This window comes from Protopterus annectens, chromosome 3.part0, assembly GCF_019279795.1.
Source record: "Protopterus annectens isolate FY-2018-M chromosome 3.part0, PAN1.0, whole genome shotgun sequence".
Taxonomy (NCBI): domain Eukaryota; kingdom Metazoa; phylum Chordata; order Ceratodontiformes; family Protopteridae; genus Protopterus; species Protopterus annectens.
In genome coordinates this window covers 554,874,616-554,898,697 of record NC_056731.1, presented here as the reverse complement: position 1 = coordinate 554,898,697, position 24,082 = coordinate 554,874,616, and the positions used below count along the sequence as shown (strand labels likewise).

The following is a 24,082-nucleotide window of genomic DNA, read 5'->3' as shown; positions in this document are numbered from 1 at the left end:
CTTGCTTTAGTTTTTCATGAAGCTTTGCTTCTTACGCAGTTCAATTACTGATGAGTTACCTGCTGCTCTTTAGACTTGTACTGAATTGCACCCTAATACAAACATTTCCAGCACAGTTCTGTTTTGCCATTGCTATTTTCTTCACATTACATTACATTTCTAAATTTTATTTAAATGTAAGATCTAAACATTTTTCTCACTGTGTTGTATAGTGCTCACTTTGTCCAGCTTGCGGAAAATTGTCGGAATTTATTTCTCAGTCTACTGCCATTCCATTATACAGTTCTTCTGTCATAAATTATTTTATGATGTGTGCATTGGGCTTTTCCCAATGATTCAGAACTGCATTCTTGGCTACAGATTTCAGATTTGCATGGCTGTTAATGAATGAGTCTGTTCTTGTAGTAACTACCTGGCAGTGTAAAAGGCAGAACTTTTGACAAGGCGACAACTTATCCATTAAGTCTGAGTGACATGACTGCTATGCAAAGCAAAGCAGTTTAGTCGGCCTGCAGAGTTAGAAATGATATTCTGCCCAAAATGAATTACAACAGCCAGTAATAACTTTATGTGAAATGAACCACTGTTACATGCATTGCATTTGTACACAACAAGCTAATTTCTTGCAAAACACAAATCTGGAATGTGCTATTTGTGCACTTACTGTTTTTTTTTTCGCTTGTACAGCTGTCTGCTAAGGAGAGCTGATATGCTTATGTGCTTGTTCTGATCTGATTTTGATACACTCCTCCAGCCTTCCATGCTGTTTTACTGCAACCAAAGATGAGTGGTAGGCGTATGTGAATATAACAGTCTGGCTTCCTACTGCTGTACCATGGATGAGGAAAATGTTCATTCACATTCACTCTTTACCTGATATAGATTGGAATACACTGAAAGGACTCCCTAAGAATGAGACACCACTCTTGTCAGGAATGTTTTCTGCCCTCACAAAGTACGTTCTTACTGATTTTTTAATGAGTTTCCATACAGCAGTGCACTTTTTCAGAAATGTGTTCTACTTACTACCTTAATCATTCCATACATCATTGTATATTTTCTCATGCCACACTGCATAAGTGCACTTTACATACTGGAATGCCGTATTCCCAGCTGCATACTCCCCAGTCCATATATAGTTTAAGTCCACTTCCAATACCTACAAAAGAGGAATTCTTGTTTCATTTTAACCAATGTGAATAAATAATCTTTCTCCATTCAGCTTCTGGGCCAGTTGAAACCTTTTTGCTCCTACCCGCAAACAGTAATGATAGTAAAAGGTTATGCAATTCTCCACTTTAACTCTCTCACTCAGGCACTGAAAGGTCATATGTTCAGCACTCTAACCCTTGTCAGCATTTTCCTTCATTTTTTCTGCAGTAAAGAAAATAATGTAACTTCATGTTTCCTGACTCAGTTTTAGGATCCTTGTGGACCTCTAACAATTTCTAGAGGTACTTATTGGAGTGCTGGAGTGGTACCTTCTTTAAAATGCAGCCATGTCTTTAGTTTCCAGAAGAAAATTTGTAAAAGTTCTGTTTATAACATTCTTCAGTGAACAACACAGCTGTGGGTCATAATTTGGAAGTAGTTTTCTACCATTCTGGCCCTACATTTTCAGCATCATTCTGGCCCGATATTCTCAGTATTACATCTGCTGCTGATTGCATCTTAAACTGCAGGTTTAACATTGCCCAGTTCTGCTGCAAAGCATGTTTTTCTTTCAGTTTCTACGTAAAATCAATTTTCAGCTGGAATTTAAAAAAATATTTATACTTAAGTTTATGGTGTTGTATCATGGCCATCAGCCCAGTTAATGAGAAGATAAAGCTCTGACTATAACAAAATGATTCAGGGCTGCTTAGTAACCTGAACCCTGAAGCAGTGCACTGGGGAAGGATGAAGTATGAGGCTTGTAGACTCACCTATCGAGGAGGAGGGCTGCTGGACATGCCATACTGGTAGCACCTACTGTATAAGACTGTATCAGGTAGAAATGCATAAAGAGATCTGTGCAACAGCTAGTATTGTAGCCAGGGTGATGCACACGCGCACATGTGTGTGTGTGTGTGTGTGTGTGTGTGTGTGTGTGTGTGTGTGTGTGTGTGTGTGTGTGTGTGTGTGTGTGTGTGTATCTGTGTGTGTGTGTGTGTGTGTGTGTGTGTGTGTGTATCTGTGTGTGTGTGTGTGTGTGTGTGTGTGTGTGTGTGTGTGTGTGTGTGTGTGTGTGTGTGTGTATGTGTATGTGTGTGTGTGTATGTAGCAATATATGCACAAAACAGGTGCTACACCACCTTTTCCATTTTAGTGGTGCCTGTTGCAAAACAGCTGTAGAGGTGAAAGGAAAACATTGCAATTGTCTATATGATTGTCTAAGAACATAAACTGATATTTGTCAGGTACTGAGGTGATAAAATAAAATTCTAGCATTGTTTCATAAAATGAGCATGTTGAAAATATCCATCCATGTTCAATACCCTCTTTATCCACATCATAGTCACTGTGAATCAGAATCTACTGCAGCGAGTAATGTATGCAAGGCAGAAACTAGTCACACATATGCAAGGTACTGCAGTTACATGTAGGGAGCAATGTTGAGCATCTGCATTTCACCTATCTTCATAACCTTGGGATATAGGAGGAAAATGAGCCTACAGAGAAGGTACTGAAGCTGAGAACCATACTCCAGAGAACCAAGGACTGTGAAGTAGTAACACTAATCAGTGCCCTACTGTGCCAACCAGTGTCACCAGTATGCTGAATATCTGAAACAAAAATATTGAAATTTGCCAGTGTTTTGAGTACATTTTAATGTGGTCACCATAACTCATAAGATCATAAGATCATAGGAGGTTACTAGGCTAATGGCCCTGAGGCCCTTACAAGCCTAGCCAAGAGTTTATTCCCAGAAAAGAAACCTCGGTGAGCACCTATTGCCCCTATCAGTGAGGGACAAAGGTGGAACCTCTGGGACAAATTTGTGGTTTCCCATCCACTCATCAGGGTAGTGCTTGAAGAGGGTCAGTGAGGTACTCTTTTTGACATGTATGGGAAGTCTATTCCAGAGAGGGGGCAGCTTCTGGGAGACAAACCTGTCTCTCCAGCAGGTATTGTTGACGCCTATTGAGTGGGTAATGCGCAGGGAGGTAGACTTACAGATATGGAGCATCTCTAGTAGGGCAGGATCCGATATTGCCTTGTAGGCGAGACACGCATCACCTCTGAGCAATCTGTATGATACCGAGTAGAGTGATAGTGATTTAAGCCTGTCCACATAGGACAGGTGTTGGAGGCCATGTATTCTCTTAGTGAGGTATTTCTGTGGCCTTTCCAGTTAGTGCAGGTGTTTGGAAAGGTACATACCAAACGGGGGGGGGGGGTATACTCAATTATAGATCTAATAAGGAAGGAATACAGAGAGGTAATAACCTCTGTTTTTCTGTGTGCAATCCCTTTGTTTATGAGATGAACCAAGTAAAAGGCTTTTCTGACCACCGCCGCCACATGATGGTCGAATGTGAGACTATTGTCAACCTGAGTACTGAGGTCTCTCACCACAGGTTGTGTGCTTAGGGGGTTGCCATTGATGTGGTAATCAGCAAGGGCTGTGTTTTTGCTAAATTGTATGATAATGCAGCCATACATAACTCCATAATATTCAAGCATTTTTTTCATATCATATAGCTTACAAAAGATTTGTTTTTCAAACCATCTCATGAATATGATAGTTGTATTTTTTTGTTTACAGATCATGCATCCCAAAATGATATGAGCTCTTTTTTAAAACCAGATGGAATGCTTCCAGCCATGCCATTTTTCTGAGAAAAATCTGAGTATTTTCACCACTTATACTGCAGAGTTAATGACATAGAAAGGATGTTTTGAGAATCTAGGGAATACAATGGAAGTCACTGTGCATCTAATCTGGTAAGCAATAGTTCATAATTTTTCTGTTTTCGCTTAGTAATTCCACCTGCAATTTACAATAAAAGATTTCTGGTAGAGCATACATTGAATATAGTATCTTCTATTTTCAAAGGTGTAAGACAAATTGTTTTCCCCATGAAAATATATTTTATACTATCAGTGCTAAATGATATAATGAAGAATGCAAATAAATTCAGTGTTAGCATATATAACTATAACTATAACTATATATATATATATATATATATATATATATATATATATATACACATATATATATATATATATATATATATATATATATATATATATATATATATATATATAATATATATATTTTTATTTATATTACATGTTATATATATTTACCTCAGAGCCATTGCTTGTTAATAAACTGTGATGTTTGCCATGTCTTTCATTAGCTTGTGTAGTGGCAGTTCTTGGAAAGAAGATGCACAGCAAAGCACAGCAGGAATCAATTGAAAATGTATATATCAGGGGTGTCAAACTCAAATACACAGTGGGCCAAAATTAAAAACATGAACAAAGTCACGGGCCAACCTTGATATTTATTGAAAAAAAATGTTTACAATTGAGGACGTTTTTTCCTTTTCATCAAATATAACGATTAACCTTTTAATACAGAAACAAACTTTTGCTTAAATATTGAATCTGGAACAAGCAAAGCTTAATACTATAGTATAGTAGTATAAACATGTTAAATCAAATGTCAAATACAAGACACATCTGTGGCATTCATTTCTTAAATAAAATTTAACAAAAAATCTTATGCCTCTTTCTCTATTTGTAGCCTTCTGAGTTAAATTTCAACTGTAACCTTTTTTTTCACAAGCTAACAATAATAATTTCCTTCAATGAAAATCCAATTATTCAAGTCCATGCCTTGGAATAGCAAGGAAAAGTACATAAAGATAACATTCATTCAAGCTCAGTTTGCTACACTCTGATCTACTCTGTTACACACTGGTCCAAGTCAGATACCTGGCATCTCTTCTTGGATGCTAGTTCATCAATGTTTGGGGTCAGGCTCTGAGCTGAGGAAATCCTCAGGATTGAGTAAAGGTGTTCATCAGTGAGACGACTCCTGTGTGATGTTTTGTTCATCTTCATCAAGGCGAATAGTTGCTCACACAGATATGTGCTGCCGAACATAGACAGCATTTGAGCAGCTTGGGTATGGAGATGGGGCATTGTGTCAGGGATGTAACATGGAAACTGTGCAGCACCCACAGCATCATACTTTGACTTCAGCGTGTCATTACACTGGAGTTCAATCAGCTCCATTTGGAGGTTAGTTGGTGCACTTTCCACATCAATTGCAAACGGATTACTAAGCAGTTCAAACCTACATTTCTGGGCATCAAAGTCAGCAAATCTCTGGGTAAACTCGGCGCTGAGTATGGAAATATATATATGCTGAGTTTTTCAGCACACTGTGCACTTGGGAACATGATGGTAGACATCTGTGTTTTTATGGTTTGGCAGCAAGGAAAATGGCCCAGGTTTCCTTGCAGCATCTGAGTCTCCCACAGGCACAATTTTGTTTTAAAAGCCCTCACTGCAGCGTACATGTCTTTGATGACATGGCCCCGCTCCTGAAGCTGCAGATTCAGCACATTGAGATGGCTCGTGATGTCACAGAGAAATGCCAGCTCAGGCAGAAACTCTTTATCCCGGAGCTTTGCTGTGTCTTTCCTTTTGCTTTCTAGAAACTGAAAAATTTCCTCACGCAGCTCAAAACATCTGTGTGATATGGCACGTCTGCGTATTCTGAACAACACTCCTCCAGAAAAGACTTGAACAGACGGTGATTCAAGTCTTTAGCTCTTATATAGTTAACTACTTGTGTTATGGTGCTCATAACATGTTCCATCTTCAGGGCTTTGCCACACAAAGACACCTGGTGTATGATGCAGTGATAAACAGCTCACCTGCAAAGTTCTCTTCCCACATCTTCTCCTGAATACTGGCCACCAATCCACTCTTTTGACCACACATTGTGGGCGCTCTGTCTGTCGTTAGTCCCATAAGTTTATCCCAAGGTAGCCTCATTTGAGTTACACATTTGGAAACCTCTTCAAAGATTTCTTTTGCTGTGGTTGTGCCATGCATTGATTTTAATCCCAAAACTTCCTCCGTAACGCACAGATTTGAGTCCACTCCATGGATGAAGACTGACAGCTGGGCAATATCAGATGTGTCGCTGCTCTCATCCACAGCAAGGGAGAATGCAGTGAAATCTTTTCCCTTTGCCATTAGCTGTTCATGTAGATTTGTGGCAAGATCACATGCACAATCAGCTACTATGTTTCTGCTAAGGCTCACATTTAAAAATGATTGCCTTTTATCTGGGCACACGACATCGCAAACTTTGATCATGCACTTTTTGACAAACTCTCACTCGTTAAAGGGCCGAGCTGATTTTGCAATCTCTGCTGCCACAATAAAACTAGCCTTTACAGCAGCTTCACTTTATGATATGGCTTTTGTGAACATAGTCTGTCGTGAAAGTAAACTTCTTTTCATTTCCTCTACTTTCTGGTGCTTTTGCGCTATGTCTAGGTCCTTGTACTTGTCGTGGTGTTTTGTTTCATAGTGTCTTCTTATGTTATACTCATTGGTTACAGCTACTTTGGCTCTGCACACAAGACAAACAGGTCTGTCCTTTACATTTGTGAACAGATATTCTGCTTCTCACATTTCTAGAAAGCTTCTGTTTTCACCCTTTCATTTGGTCATTTTTGAGAGGGGTGGCCCAATGTGACTGGTAGCATGAGATCGCTAATGAATGTCAACAGAGGAGGGGGCGCTTGTGGATCCTGAATGACACACCAACACACCAGCAGAGCATTCTGGGATTTGTAGTAGTAACGGTGTATACCGGCGGGCCAGCTCTACTAGACATTTGGTATTTTCTTGCGGGCCAAATATAATTACACTGCGGGCCAGATTTGACCCACAGGCCTGAGTTTGACATGTATGGTATATATTGTGGCTTCTATATAGTAAAAAAGAAGCAAATAGATCTGTATCTTTGACTAATGTGAGACAGTCGCAAGAATCAAAACATCATAAAGTAGCACCATATTCACAAACCCTATTAACAATGAGGTTTCCCCTTGTGGTGACTGATGCCTGGATTAAAGAATTAAATTTATTAACCCAGACGCTCATGCTGCTGCCCCCAACTTGATTGCTGCTGGAGGAGATGGATGGTGTCATAAGGTTTGAGGATGGTATTGAGGAGACTTGGGCATGGCCACCAAACCTGGTGACTGTAGCTTCTGTTAGTCATAAGCAGGGATTCTTGCAGCTGGTAGAGTTGTATAGGTGGTCCCTACAGTGACATGAGTATCCACATTATCACCCAAGCAGAGGATTTAGCTTTCCATACAATATACAATCTCATTGCTGGAATGCTGGTAAGAGCACCAAAATCCCAGGTGTTTACCTGGATCAGCCCATCCAGATGGCTCGTGCCCTACTGGATCTGATGGTGGAATCCATACTTCTAGAGAATGACTAGGCTAAAATCCAATAGGGAGGAGCTCAATGGTCAGAAGGCATGGTGGGGGGAGGCACACAGAAAAAGAAATGACTAAAAACAACAACTAAATACTGAAAGTGCGACAATGAAGTCTTACAGTTTCATTTATCCAATCAGTTGAAAAGCACAAACACACTGGAAGTATACCATTTGGTGACAGTAATTAGCAAAGCAGAATAAACCCATTGAAGGGGAGCTGATGCCTCATTAACCCCCACCCTACAATATGTTAAGAAATGACTTTGCTTGATTACAGAAAGAGGTAGTAAGCTTATACAGGCTACTCTTTAGTGTACTTTTCTATTCTACTACATCCCAGCCTTCACCTTCTTGCCACCTATCCCATGCTCTCATAAATACATTTGTATATTCTCTTTTACAACCATCCTTGTAGTGCAAATCAGCGGTTCATAACCCTATCTGTGAAAAAGTACCTTCAGAGATCCAGGGACTAGTTAGTCCTTAAAATGTGATGCCTGTGCTCACCCCTCCCTCATTTTGCCAGTTTAGAATGAGCCACTATATGATTTTATATACTCTGTCATATCTACCCTTCTGTTCTGGTCTTCACTGAGAAGGCATCCAGCAAGTGTCTTATCATACCTGAAATCTTACATCCTCTGAATACCATCTAGTAGCTTGATATTCCCTTTCCTTGTACGGACCCCAAACTGCTCACCACACTCAAAGTATAGCCTGACTACAGCCTAGTGACTACAGAACATTACATCTTTTCTTCTGGAATTATCTTACTTAAAATGTAGCCCAGCTTTCTGCTTTCACTGCTTTCTCAGTATGCTCTTAGGTTGATAGGTCCATAGGTGATTTCTAGGCTAACAACTCATGGGGACTTTTGTAAGCCTAGCCATGCTTCCTAAATGTATCTGACAAGTTTTGATAACCTAGGGTTGCTTTAAAGGGACATGGCTTGTCAAATATTTAAAGGCTTCCTCTGTCTACTAGACTTTGGTAGTCTAATCCAAGTATGATCAGCACTCACATATCCTTTTCGTTCTTTGTAATCATCAGTTCCAACTCCCTACTGATACTTCACACGAGGGCTAATGTGCCCAAGTGTAGTAGTTCACATTTGTCTGCAAAGCACTTTACCTGACATATCATTAATTCTATGTATGTTCATTTACTATTTTAAGTATGTACATTTATTTATTTGACATTTGTTTACCAGGGTAGTCCGACTGGGTTACATAACCAGTTTTCAGTGGAGGCTCGGAGAGAAAAGCTCCACATTTACAAACTCTGTTACACATACTATACACAGCTCCACATTTATGTAACTTTGTTACACATAGTATACAATAGGTTACTTACATAAGAATACACTAATGGATGAATTATAATTAGGTTTACTTAGATAAAATAATTAGTAATATATTTACTAAATAGTAGAATATTTATAGTTTACATTCATATGCAAACTGAAACATAGATTGGGTCAATCAGAATATTATTCCTCTGCTGAATGAGTATAATGGTATATTTATTATTTGTATGTACATTTATTATTTTTTGATTAACTGTTATATCATTACTAGTCTTTATATGTATGTATGTTTATTATATAAATCTTGTATAGCTGTCTTCCACTCATTCTGTAAAATGGAACATTTCTCCCTGGGCCTCTCCTGAAAATGGGACTTGTGCCCAGTTGGACTTTCCTGGTATACAAAAGCAGTAAATAAATAACTGTTGCCTTTCTAATCATTTGGACATCTTTTCCATATCCTTCCTTTGACTGTTTCACCCATTCTGTTGTCATTGCCAAAGAAGCGAAAACCGATCTGCATCCTTTAGATATGTCTGAAATAAACACACTGAGGAATGCTGGATCCAGGTCTGTAAAACTCCACTAGTTGCCTTCTTTCTTTATTCCTGTTCTTACTAGAATGATGTGTGTCCTATTCTTCATCCACGCATCAACCAAGGTCTGCAGTCTTCTAATGTGCACTCAGAATTTTCCTATCAGTTAACTATGTGGAGTAGTGTCATATGGGTTGGAGTCCAGAAAGACCATATCGACTGGTATGCCCTTGTCAACTTCATCTGCAGCCCAGTCAAAAGACTAGATCAGGTTTGAGTAGCAGTTCTGACCAGCCATGAGGCTGTTTTGGTTGCTGTACTGCAACTTGTCTTCTAAGAAAGCAACCAGTCTTCATTTCAAGATTCTGTACATGGCTTTCTCTGCCATTGCTGTAAGACTTATAGTCTTCTGGATTCTCCTTTTCTTGCCCTTGTTTTCGTATACCATATCTGCTTTCCTCCAGTCTTCAGGCACTTCTGTAATACCCAGTTGTCTGTACATCTCCATCAATGAATCTAACATCACAATGGCCAGAGTCCTGAGCAATTTGTGAGACAGCACATTGGATCCTTCCCCTATACCTTAGCCAACTTCAGTCATTACTCTCTACTTTTCTCCCTATGTATCATTTTGCTGTTTACTACTGGCCCTGTTCTTCCCTACCTCAGTCTTAAAATGACGCCCTTCCCTAGCTTTCCTTTCAGAACACCATAGCTCTCAATCTCTTAGCACAAGAAATCTGGACAAAGCCAGAAATAGTAGGGGGACAAATGCCCAAAAATAGAGACAAATTTTAAATATTGATCCTGTAAGCTTAGAAATTAGCTAGAATATGGGTTTTGCATTAGTACACATTTTCTGAAGGATAATCTGAAACTCAAATGTGTATCATTACCAACTGAGTTCAGTCCTCAATTATTTCCCCAAAAATCACAAATTTGATGAGGAACAGATCAAATATATGAGGCAAAAATCTGAACATTCTGCGAAAATCTTGACAGTTGAGAGGTATGGTGAACACTGAAGCAAATAATTATTTCAGTATCCCCACTTCTTCCCAGATTTCCCCTGGTCTTCCTCCCATTTTTGCACAGCTTGGCCAGCTCTGTTTCTCCTTACTCCTTTTTGGTCTTGTCCCCTTTTCACCTTTATGTCAAGTCCCATTCAACTTCCTCTCCCACTGCCCTTTTCCTAGCCTTCTTATACTGTGCATTCTCCTCCCCTATATTCACTTCTGTATTTTTCTTTTATGTTATACCATTTGAACTAAATGTTAGCCTTATTTTCCTTTGTATTCACAATGTCTTTTTACTATGTTTGTTGTTTGTTGTCCATAAGTCTTCATCACAGGTCCATTCACTCAGTTTGCTCCCAATATCTTAATTCATCTTTCACCATCTCCTTAGCACAGCATACTCCACTCCTCTAAACCCCCCATATGATTGCCTTTGTAGTCTTACTTTCCTCTACAATGTAAATAACACATGAGTATGACCAGTGTTGGCTAATGATATGTTCAGCAGGACATCCATAAACCCTCTGCCATGGTGAAGACAAGATCCAGAATTCTGTCTCTTTTGCTACAGTCCAGCACAAGCTGGCTGATCTTCTCATGATCCAAGACCTTAATCATTACTTACTTCCCATCTACTGCTGAGCTCAAAATCTCCTACTTTTCTCCTTCTAGAATCATATCTCTCCTGAGTATTTTCTGCCTCCTACCCCACACCTTTATAGACCTCATCCTCCTTTGATGTGTCTGGGGGGGTCAAGACACCATAACAGTCTACCATCTCTCTGTCTCTCTTCCTCTACCTTAATAACCAAGGTACTTAACTTGTGTTCTGACCCTGCTCTATGTCTTCCTCTTCAATGGGATAATATTCCTCCTCAATGAACTCACATTTGGTGCCTTCCATTTTTAAAGATTGCTGCTCCAACTCTACCCCCCTTTTATGTCATTGCTGAACAACCTGTACCCAGACATCTCCACGTTCTGACCACTTTGTGTCACTGGCCCATGTTTCTGTGTTGCTAGCAATGTCTACCCTCCCTTCCTGCATCACTGCAGTTTGATGCACTACACTACACTACTTATACTTACAAGAAGATAGGCAACACAGCAGAAGCAGCAGAAGTGTCATGATATATGCCCATCTTGTACTGTATATGAAAATTAAAGGAGATACTGGAAGTATAAATGTCCAAGGGGCGCTATAGTTGGACATTTGAATGTTAGAACAGTTGTAAAGACAAATCAGGGCATGTAAAAAGCCTAGATGGCTCCGTGGGTGTAGGTCTCCCTTGCTGATTTCCTCCCAAAAGGGAAAAACAAATCATGAATAAGAGAGAATTGAGTGCTACGACATTCAAGAGAGAAAAAAAATATGAAAATAAATAAATAAATCATCTATTCTGCATTGCACCAGAATATGAATGTCACACCAACTAGGTTTAAACAGTTTACATTTAAAATTTTGAGGGAAGGTTCGGTGACCATGGGATGTTGAATAATGATTGGCTGACACATGTTGCCGAACCTTCAGTTGTGCGAATCTCAGTTCAGTGAATGCACAGTGCATTCACACAGATGAAGTTGATCATGTCACTAGAGATTGCAGTACAGTGGGGATTGGGAAATTTACCCTTTTCCCCACTGTAGTGTGATCTCAGAGTTGAAATATATAATGTGCATGGGGTGTGTGGGTGCAGGGGGGCTTGCCCCCCTGCAAAATCATCACATCACATGGTGTGCGTGTCAGACTGCACACCACAGATGTTGAGAAATGTCAAATTCACAACAGAAAGTGTGTTTGTGACATTCTGACCTTCTTGACTTTCCATGTTCAACGTTTTAGTCGACATTTGAGGTGGGTCTATCTTTTGAGTGTCGACTATATGATAGTAAACTGGTTTAAACAACTGTAAAGCAGTCTAATACCGTAAAATACAAACTGTAATCCCACCAGCAATACAATGACCTGTAACATTATTAATAAACAATTCAACTTTATCTTAATAAGAACAAAAAAAAAAAAAAAATCAAACGAGACAAACTTCTGTCAAATAAGGCTTGACCTGAAGTTGTATGGCAAGCCAGTCCAAACTTTCTTACATATCCATTTAGCTCTGCCAGTTTTCTTCTTACAAACATCTTTTGTTCTGCTCTTTTTATGGAACTTAATTCCCTTTCTTACTTCTTCTTTGAGGCATCAGCCCAGCACTTCCGTACCATATTTATTTATTACTTCTTTTTTTCCTTATTGAGTTTCCTAGAAGACTAAACTGAACCATCCTTTAGTTGCAGAGCTATCAGTTACATCTCAGGGATTGTGAGTCACTCTGTGGTATGATCACTGTTGACTAACAGGTACTTCACCTCTGTTTTAGTCACCTCACTTGCTCTGGGAGAATTAGAATAGTGTTATTCTCCTTTCAGTCCTGGATATTCTGCTTCAGTTTATACTTCTGCCTTCATTCACATCATTAAACCAAATGAAGATGCTGTTAACAATCTACGCTGGAATACTATGGTATGCCTGGAATGAACATCTTGTCACTTTTCACTGCAAGAAAACAACAAGAACAGCCTCTTGATATTACCTTACAGAAAGCTGTTAGCGCTTGAAACAACTTTTAACCAAGACATTTATACATCAGGACTGACCATTTTACTGTAATCTGGTACATAAACTTTTTATTTCATTTTGTACAACCTCCACCGGCAAGAAAACTGTGTTTGTTGTTGGCTGCTACTACTCAACTATTTTTGTAAAACTGCAGAAAGATTATTGGTCTCAGACCAGAGTGCATAACTACATCTGTTTTGTCCTGCCTTTCTTGGAATATTTAAATGGTGTATGTGCATTATGCTTGATTTTTTTTTTTTTTGCAGCCTCCATGAATAAGTTTTTTTTTTGTTTTTTACAGTAAATGCTCAATTGTTTATACAACAGACTTGTGTATAGAAAGTTTACTAGTCAAGGACTTGACAGCATTATGCTTTTCCATAAACTGGCATTTCAGCCAGCATTTCTACAAATTTTTAGTTGAATTCAAGCTACAATGAAGGCTCATGCTGCAGTGTTCTTTCTTCAGATAAAAGTGCCATTCAACCTGTAGGAGATGTGTGTTCCAGAGGTGGGGCAAATGATGGGTAATAAATTTGTCCCTCCAGCACGTTGATGGAGATTTAAGTCCTTAGTTTTGGTATTTGTAGGATATTGATCTTGTGAAGATGCAAGAGATCAAGATGAGTAGGGTCTCTGGCATGGAATAAAAGACTCCTAGCAAGGGCCTATAAGATAATGAGTATGGGGAGAGAGCTTCAGGCCTGTCCTGGTAGGTAATCTGTTTGGTTATTAACCTCGGAGGTATATGCAGTTGTTTGATGTGTATAGACAGATACATCCCATAATGAGCATTGTACTGAATAAGTGGCTTAATAAGGGCTACATATAGAGGGATGATATGCTTTAAGATATTTGTTTTGTTAAGTAGAATGACTTCTTGACTACTTTTACTACATGGTGGTTAAAGGAAAGGGAATTATCCACTCAGGCACAAAGATTCCTGATCACTCTGTTGTTCCTGACTGCAATAATGGTCATACTGGACTCTGAGGAGGAGAGTTAACCAAATGTCAAAATGCACAATGCAACAGTTTTTTTTTTTTTTTTTGCATTTCACATTAGTACTTTTTCAGTACATCATTGATTTGTGAATATTAGTTCTTACTGCAGTGACTGGATAGCAGAGGGGGATATGGCAATAATGCCCAACTTGCAGTCATCTACAGACTTAGTTAAATGAAGGTCATGGTTTCCTATCTGGAGATCAAAGAAGTAAATATCAAAAAGGAGCAGTCCTAGCACTGAGTCCTGTGATACACTGCCTGTTACCTTCATACTTTCTAAGAATAGGCTGGCCACTCTAGCTATATGAGTTCTATCCTTTAGCCTGTTGGTTATCAATCTCATTATGAAAGGGTCTTCATTTAAGTCTCTTTGCTTATTTGCAAAGCAAGATGGGATATGGTGTTGAATACTTTGACCAATGTGGACAGAATGACCACTGTCTACTGCCTTTGTGACCTTCTCAAAGAATTTAACTAGATTAAGTAGGCAAGGTATCCCCTTGAGAAAACTAAACTGCTGGAGGTCTTTCTCAATGAGATTTTGGTTACTATAGTTTATGAAATCAGATTCATAGATTCATAAATATTCCAAGGCCACAGATTCCTATGACCATTCACACCTTGGTATCACCTTCTCTCAGACTGCACCTACTTTCTCCAAGTGGACCATACCAGACAATCCTGGAGTAAATTTGCAGATACCTATCTAATCAGTTAGTTTATGTTTAAGGAAAGATAGTGAGTTGCACAGCATAACGTTTAGGGGAAGCTTATTCCAGAGATTTGGGATATGCTAGGATATAATCCCGTCCCTTTAACATGTTTTATCTGTTAGTGAAGATTTACACCCCTGGTTCTAGTATTGGTGGCGATATTAGATTTGCAGAGTAACAGGAGGTCTAGGACAGTCATGTCTCTAATGGCATGGTATGCAAGACAGAGATCTCTCCTCAAAATTCTATAAGACACTGAATAAAACATTTGTGCTTCCAGCCTCTCTTGATACTTCAGGGACTTTAGGCATGTGATCCTTTTGGATGGGAACATTGGGGTCTTTCTAATTGTTTAATATGTTTAGTAAGATGCATCCCAAAAGGGGGTTTATACCTGATAATTGTTCTAATCAGCAATGAGTACAAGTGAGTTATTATTTATTTATTTATTTAACATTTATTTATTGGGAAAATCCAAGTGTGCCAGAAAGTGCTCATTTTCAGTGGATGCCTGGGGAGGAAAGCTCCAAAATCACAATATTTCAAAAATCAAATGCAGATATTTTCAATTACAAAGTATCATGTTACATTACAAAACATCAAGTACAAATATTTAAAATCACAAAAATCATACAGTGGGTTCCAAACCAAAAAAAGAGGCAATATTTTATTTTAAACTATTTCTTGTTTCAGATGAAGGCAACACGTGGAGACCTGCACTGGACCAATTAGTTTTGAATTTTTTGGGGAGGAATTCTTTGAAGCAAATGAGTTCAGAATGGCAAGACTGAACATGGATGATACATACATTCACATCCCAACAAGGCATTCTTTATTGGAAATATTTACGGTTTCATATAGCATATTTTCATTTCCAGTTCGCCACTCTCTCTCATATAACCTATAAAAATTCCCAAGATTATTTAGAAAGTGTCATTGACATGGCATAGGAGGATAAAGCTCTAAACATGACCCAGGAAACATGGATTTCAACAGAAACTTGGATGACAGAGGTGCTGGCAGGGATGGATGGGTGTATCTACCTCATGGGGAGGGATGTTCATCCTGGTATTCTCTGAGGGGAGATATGTTCCATGAAGAGAAGAATAATCCCTGGATGATTCTGGGATGGATCAGGGAGGGGGACAACAGTTAAGGGCATAACTTAAAAAATCCACATTGCCAGTAAGACCCCCAGTTCTCTGTTAATTTCCACACTGTCCCCAGTCCCCCTAAAAACGGTATTAGTCAGAGGATGAAAGGAGGGACTGCTAAACCTGGTGATGGACTGGATGCACTGGGGTAGAAGACAGAAAGTATGAAGCCTGGGGGAGGGGAGAGACAAAAAAAGGAAAGTATTTACAAAGGGTTTAGCACAAGTATCTGCACACACAATAAGAATTAAAAAAATCCTTAGTCATATGGCCGTCACATAGTTCCTCAGGCTCAAGAACGTCTGCAGCAGTAGTTGTAAACATTATTCAAATCTTACCCATAAACATACCACTTTTTCTACTAGTGGTTTATCTGCCAGTGGATGAGGCTGCAACTTGTCGATCATAAACAGAGGAGTTACTATTTGGTGACGGTGTTTGTCATATTACAGCAATATAAATGATTTACTTCTTTTTTGTTTTTAAATTTTCTTTTCTTTTCTCCAAGTTTGTAAAGCCTTGGTGTTGGAATGTATAAGACTAGAGGGTTTGGAAGGCTTGCTCCCCAACATGTGGAGTGTGGGAGGGGTGATGTTCTCTAATACAAATAATAGCCCCCAGGATTCAGTAAACTCTTGTAGGAATAGTGTTATTCCTGCACGGAGTGAATGGTGTTTGGATCCGCATAGTCATCTCAGCAGCACGCCTTACATATTCATGAAAGCCTGCTGCTGATAACGGATCTGGTACACGAACACTGAATGAGTGCAGGGGGCATGTTGCAGTAGTGCTTGCAGATCCAACATGCCCCCTACACTCTCAAAGTTCTGTATGGCTCTTTTTAAGTGCTCTCAGTGTCTGTGGACACTGAAAGCAACTAATAAAAGTAAAACAGTGTCCCTGGACACTGAAAGAGTAATAGAAATGGACATAAATGCAGGGGCTGTGTGACAGGTACTGTCATATACCCCCTGTATTGTGAAAGTGCCATACATCACTTTACAATGCTTTTAGTATCCGCGGACACTGAAAGCTGGAGTGTGAATGGGAAGCAATGCAGGGGGGGTGTGACAGATACTGTCACAGCCCCCCTGCATTGTGAAATTGCCGTACGGCACTTTACAATACAAGTGTGCCCTCAGAGACACAGCCATACCTGTAAAACTCTTAGTGGCCAAACTGCAGACAAAGGGCAACCAAATGGGGGGACAAAGGTCCAAAAATAGGGACATATTTTAAATACAGTTCACATAAACTTAGAAGGTTGATAGAGGAACAGGGTTTGTATTAACATAGCATTTCCTGAAGGATTAGGAGTCTGGAACTCAAATGTATGCCATTATTTAGTGACTTCAATCCTGATATTGCACATACAGACTTAGAAAGTGGATAGAATGACAGGTAGTGCATTACCAAATCTTCTTCTTCTTCTTTCAGATTTTCCCAGTTAGGGGTCGCCACAGCAGATCATCTGTCCGCTAATGATTGGCAGTATATTTGTACATGCCGAGTTGCCGGCCCTGACACACAACCTTCAATGAAGGTATGCCCATTCACGCATGTCTCCACACAGAAGACGCTCTAGCTGAGAATTGAACAGGACAACATCTTACTGTGAGGTGACAATGCTACTGCAGCACCACCACTGCAGTCCATATTTTTAAATTATGTAATAACTGATATTTGTTAACCAGGGGACTGTAGCTGGTCCAAAATGGAAGTGTCAGTGGATAAAATATGTGAAATTACCTATGTAAATTCCAGTGTCCCATACAATATACTCACACACCAGGTTAATGTAATGAAAGCACATGGGGGACGTCATGTAACGTAAATCATATGCACTTAATAATATGTCAGTAATGATTAATTTACAGTTCTGAAATACTTTCTTAAATGAAAACTGAGCAATGTTAAGCAGTGCTTAGCTGTGCTGAGCCGGTTTGAGCATTGCTTAGACGTTACATCTTAGTAGCAGTCAGCTCAGCTAAGCTGATTTGAGTACGGCTAAGCACTGCTCATCATTTTCCCCTTTAAGCACTTCTCAACTCAGCATAGTGGGTTTGCGCACCGCTGAGCTGTGCTCAATATTTTCAAAATGGTCCAATGATGGCAAAGGGTGGAAATATGGCCTTATTTAAACTGCACAGGTGGGAATACAGTCAGAACCCATTGTAGTTTGATCTGTGCAGGAACCATGTTGGAGAGGGAGCATGCTTTTGGGCGCAGTACTGGGGCATTCTGGAGTCCATGATCATGGCCGTGCACCTTGTGGAACACCATGACAACAGACTGCTGCAGGGCCAGTACCAGGGCTCACAGTGCAAAGTGGAGCCCTGGGACCATCTGGCATGTGACCTCACCAGTGCCACTGGAATCCCCCGAACTGGTGAGCAGGTGCAGCATCATTATGCCAACCTAAAGCATAGGAAAGAGGCACTCTTGGCCCAGTGGATCCAAGATGCTCAGACATGGAATGCTCCAGTAATTTGTAAGTATCTCATCCATAGCTGTACTAAATTCTAGTCTGAGTATGTGATAGACAGGTATGCATAATGTTTGTTTTTCCCCCTACAGATGCGGCGAAGGGTAGCAATGTGGAGACCCATGCGGACAGACTATCAGATCTATCTTGCAGTATATAGTGCAATAAATAAGAAGGAGTACATTGCTTACTGCTAGTAGATATAATATATTATGTGTCTACTGAATAAATAAAGTTTGTCAGCCTAATATCGATCTACAGGATATGCAGTAGTAAAGCACTGTGTCATGTTACTAAAATATTTACACCACAAACTATTGTGTTTACTCTGATATGTTGTAGAAATAGAATGTGTGCAGGTTCTTCACAGCAAATATGGCTTTGACAGCATGCATTAATTGAGGTTGATCTGAGAAACAGCTGTTATGTAAAACTGTAGATTGTGGAGCTGTAAAACAAAATATAAATGAAATATGAAATATTCCAAAAAGAGCATTACAAAAAGACCAAGTGAATTATTTAAATATATATATAGATATATATATATATATATATATATATATATATATATATATATATATATATATATATAAATAATATAAAACATATATAATATATATAAAAATATGTGAAAAATGTATATATGCATACAAAAAATGTATAGATAAAAAATCATGAATATAAAAATAAAAAATATATACAAAAATATGTATACACATATTAGAACCATTAAAGTAACCCACATTCATCTGTATATTTATGCTTATAGAAATGGATATTACATTATTGAGTCCAGGTGGGAAGTAAGCATTTAAGAAAACTTGCCACCAAGTTTCTTTCTCCTCACTAACTTGCCACCAAGTTTATTTCTCCTGGTTGAGGAGAAAGAAACTTGGTGGCAAGGTTTCTTAAATGCTTACTTCTCACCTGGACTCAATGATGTGATATCCATTTCTAGTAAGCTTAAATTGCAGGTTTTTGATAGATGAAAGTGGGTTACTTTAATGGTACTAATATATGTATACATATTTTTATATATTCTTTTATTTTGATATTCATGAATTTTATGTATACATTTTTTGTATGCATATATATACATTTTTCACATATTTATATATATATATATATATATATATATAGTGTGTGTGTATATATATATATATATATATATATATATATATATATATATATATATATATATATAAAATTCAGATGGCCTTTTTGTAATATTTATTCATATATTAGTGTAGTTGCGTATTTGCTGTGGATAGAATACGTGTGATTTTTTAGCTGGGTTTCAGTTTTAGGCTTAACAGAGTTTTGAGCTGCTTATATCAATCAAGTTTAATATTAATTAAGTGTAACTAGAGTGTAATTGATTAATTATTTGATTAAGGGTGTATAAAAGTTTTACATTTTATTGTTTGAATTTGTCTGAAGAAGTCTGGTGATGGTCACCAGGCGAAAGTGCTCACTTTTGTTTAATAAATCGTTTGGTTTTACTCCTGGTTTCAAGCTGTTTGTGCTCTTTTTGGACTATTTGTTTTTTCTAAGTATTAGTTTTTTGAAATATGAAATATGTTATGCACTAAGACCTGAACCCTGAATAGTAATGTGTAATGTATGATAGTCAGTGTGTCCCCTGCAGTATTGCCTTGTGCTAACTTTTGCTTTCCAGATTGTATTATTTCAAAGGATTAATACACAGTACACTGTCAGTCATGCATGAATGTCAGGATTACAAGGTCAGATGTCTAACCAACAGAATATTAGGCAGAAATCAGTCAAAGAAGAGACAGCCTTTCCCCAGTAGCTAAGTGTGATGAGAAATAGCTTTGATGCTCATTTCTGCATACCCAGACATGGTTTGAATCCAGGGAGTGGTACTGAGATCTGTGTATATGTATACATATATATATATATATATATATATATATATATATATATACACACACACACACACACTAAAGAAATCTTGAATATTTGTAGAAAGTCAGATAGTGTTAACAGATATTTTCTCCACAGGTCTCACAGGTAAAGAAATGTTTGTAGTAGCTGTATGAAGGGTATACTAATACACCATGTACAACTGTTCCACTGTCCAACTCCATACCTGCAAATGACAGCAGGATAGGTGCATACACCATGCACTCTTCCCGATACATGTCTCTCAAGTGTTATGCTGTCATGGCTAGTGGTCAGTGCTGCCAATAACCTTGGATACAGATAGGAATCCAGGTGAAGTATGCCAGTAGCATACTCACACAACATCAGTGCAGGAACCCCCGTATTTGCCATATATGTAACCCTGATATGTTCGAGTCCCCTCTAGTCATGTACCCATAGTTGTCACAGCTTGCCCCATACCATTCCAGGTTGACAGTTTAACAGGTATATATGTGCTACAGAAGCTATGGGACATAGGTAGATGTAAAGTGAGGACAGAGCTGTAAAGTATTGAGCAGTACTGTTGTGAAAAATAGAAGCCTATACAGTTGTTAATGGACTTTTTTCTCTCCCCCACCCCTTATCTGCATCAATAATTATTATTCATATACTATGGGTATGTTGTTCTCAAAGCCTATTGTTGGGACTTGTGTTCTATTATTGTTCATATAATTAATTGGTTGCATATTAACATACCTTGTTCAGATACTACTGTTGGTGGCCTGTTGGTGTCAATATAACTGGCATGCTGTTACAATGCTTACTGCTGTTCCATTTATGCATGTGTTCTTTTTCCTATGCAACTGTTTCAAATCTATTGTTTGAGTTAATTTGAACACCCACACATGCAGTTATAACTAATTTTGACATGTTGAGTCCATGACTAACCAATAAATCTTGTAAAGCCTCAATGCCATAGCACATGTAGGAAGGCAGATCCCAGCTGAACCGCCTCAGGGGATTGGGCCCACCCTCCCGGGTGCTAGAGCAGAGAGGAGCCCGTCACCCACTGCAAGTTCTGGGGTATGGTGCACCTCAAGGGGCAGGCTGTCGCTGTTGTCCAGTACCCAGCACGGCCACCTTTGGGGCTGTGAAGGTGCAGTGGTGACTGCCCATGGGTGGGGACCTCAGTCCCACTGTATCAATTTGGGGGCTCATGGGCTTCTGATTCCCAACCACTCTGAGCTGTGAGAGCTTGCAATGCTTTTACAAACATATCATGCATTACAGTTATTTAACATAAGTGGAAAAATACACATCCCTGGCAAGCCTTAAACCCAAGACTCTGTGAACTCAAGTCACAGCAACTACCACTCCTTTACAAAAGCTGCAAAACTTAGCAATGCTTCTGTAAATATATCATGCAGGATGGTCATCCAACATTAGGGAAAAACCTGTGGCATTAGTAATGTTACAGTTATATATATATATATATATATATATATATATATATATATATATATGTATATATATATACACACACACACACACACACACACACACACACACACACACACATATACATATATATATATATATATATATATATATATATATATACACACACATATATATATATATATATATATATATATATATAATATATATATATATATATATATATATATATATATATATAAGTGGGTCGATAAAGGCCAAAAAATAGGGACATGTTTAAATATGGATTTTGTCAGCTTAGAAAGTTGCTAGAGTATCACGGTTTGTCTTAACATATATTTTCTGATAGATTTCAGGTCTGAAACATAAATGATTGTCATCATTTAGTGACTTCATTGCTTACATCATCCCCGTGATTTGTCAGAAATGCACAATGGTTATGGGGGACAGACCAAAAATATGAGCCACACATCTGGACAGCGTATGAAAATCTGGACAGTGTAGAGGTATGATTGCAGTCATTTAACAGAAAGGAAAAACACTGAGAGCTGCCAACCATTTCACCCAGCACCTTCTGAACTACAATCAAACCAACACAACACTATCCAAATCATTTCTGGGGAATTACTCATGCATTTGCAAATATATATAATGCACTACATGGATGTAACTGTAGTGAAAAACAGACATTGGTGAGAAATTGTCTACCCACAACCATTTGCACCACAGTCACAGCAACATATCAGTAAGCCAACTGAACTCTACAGTACAATGACTGTTTGAACAAATATATCCTGATTGCCAGTCACACACTACTCCTACATATACTGCCCCAAGTCACAGTGTATTTGGAATCCCAAGGTGTTATGGGACATCTAAGTCTGATTCTACAAACATATACAGCTGATAGACCACCAGCAACTGTAGCAGCATGCACAGTCAAATAGAAAAGGATGTATGACACTCACATCTGCCCCTTTCCCTACTCAGCCCAACAAACATTTACATGCTACACTGCTACACAATCTTGACAGTCTAACAATGGCCAGAAATACATAACTCTCAACTGTACAGATTTCCACAGAATGAGAAGGTGTGGGCCCATATTTATGGCCACTACCTCATAACATTTCTGGGATTCTGCTAAATAACTGAGATGATATTAGGAGTGAAGTCACTAAATAATAATATACCATACCTCTGAACCTCTTAGTGCAAGACAACTGGACAAAGCCTGACATAGTTGAGGGACAGAGGGACAAAAATAGGGACATATCTTTAATAATGGTGTTATAAACTGAAAACATTGCTGATGTTACAGAGTTTGTTGTAACAACTTTTCTGAAGGATATGAAGTCTGAAACACAAATGGATGTCTTCATTTAGTGACTTCAATCCTCAGGTTATCCTACTCATTTGTCAAAAACAAAAATTGTCTGTGGAACAGACCAAACATAAGAGGCAAACCTCTGGACATTCTGCGAAAATCTGGACAGTTGAGAGGTATGTCATATACCTATCACTGTCAGACTTCAAATCACGCAGAAAATGCATGTCCAGACAAACCCTGCTAATCTAGCAATTTCCTAACTGTATAACAGTAATACTTACAATATGTCCCTAATTCTGGAACTTTCTTCCCCATTATGTTGGGCTTTCTCCACATTTCTTGTTCTGAGAGGTATTTCCACCTAGCTTCTGTGATGCTGTAGTTCTCACACCTCCATAATGTCCTCCTCACAGCCAAGGAAAGGGGCAAGGCCCACATGAAGGACTTAATTACAACACTCTGTTGCCATGCCATTGGCTAATGGAAAGACAACACAGCTGTTCTGGATGCAGTTAGCAAGTGGAAGACACCAATTGATGCACAGGCCATCACTTGCTCATGAGCATTACATACAAAAGGCAAGCTGCTGCCTATGCAAAACAGGTCTGAGCCTTTATATGCAAAGACTGCATATAGAGAAAGATGAATATAAAAGGACATACTTCTCAATTACTTCTAAAAACACTACAGCACTACAACAGGTATGTACAACAATTAAGCATGTAATGGAATGCAGAATGGGGATGCAATAATGGGAAATAGGAAGTTAGACAATGGGTCTCAACACGTCTTGCTGGACTGACATGTTGATGTTATTTTAATTATATGTTACATTTATATATATCTTTTTTTCTTTCACATCAGAATTAGTAGAGGAATTCATATATCATTTTATTTTATATAGTGGTTGTGTTACTGATAGAACAATTTTTTTTAATATATGGATCATAACACATACCAATTGTATTTTTAATATATAGTATTGGGTTACCTTTATTTCTTTTGGCAAAAGGTTTTATATATACATGTTTACATTTGTAAGTGATGGATGTGGTGCTAAATAATTTAACAAGCAATATGCGAATGCACGTTTGATCCAGTT

General features: G+C 38.5%; 1 pseudogene; it reads right to left on the bottom strand.

The window, feature by feature from the left end:
* Window positions 1-24,082, bottom strand: part of LOC122796870 — a 174,847-nt pseudogene that overhangs the window by 103,039 nt on the left and 47,726 nt on the right.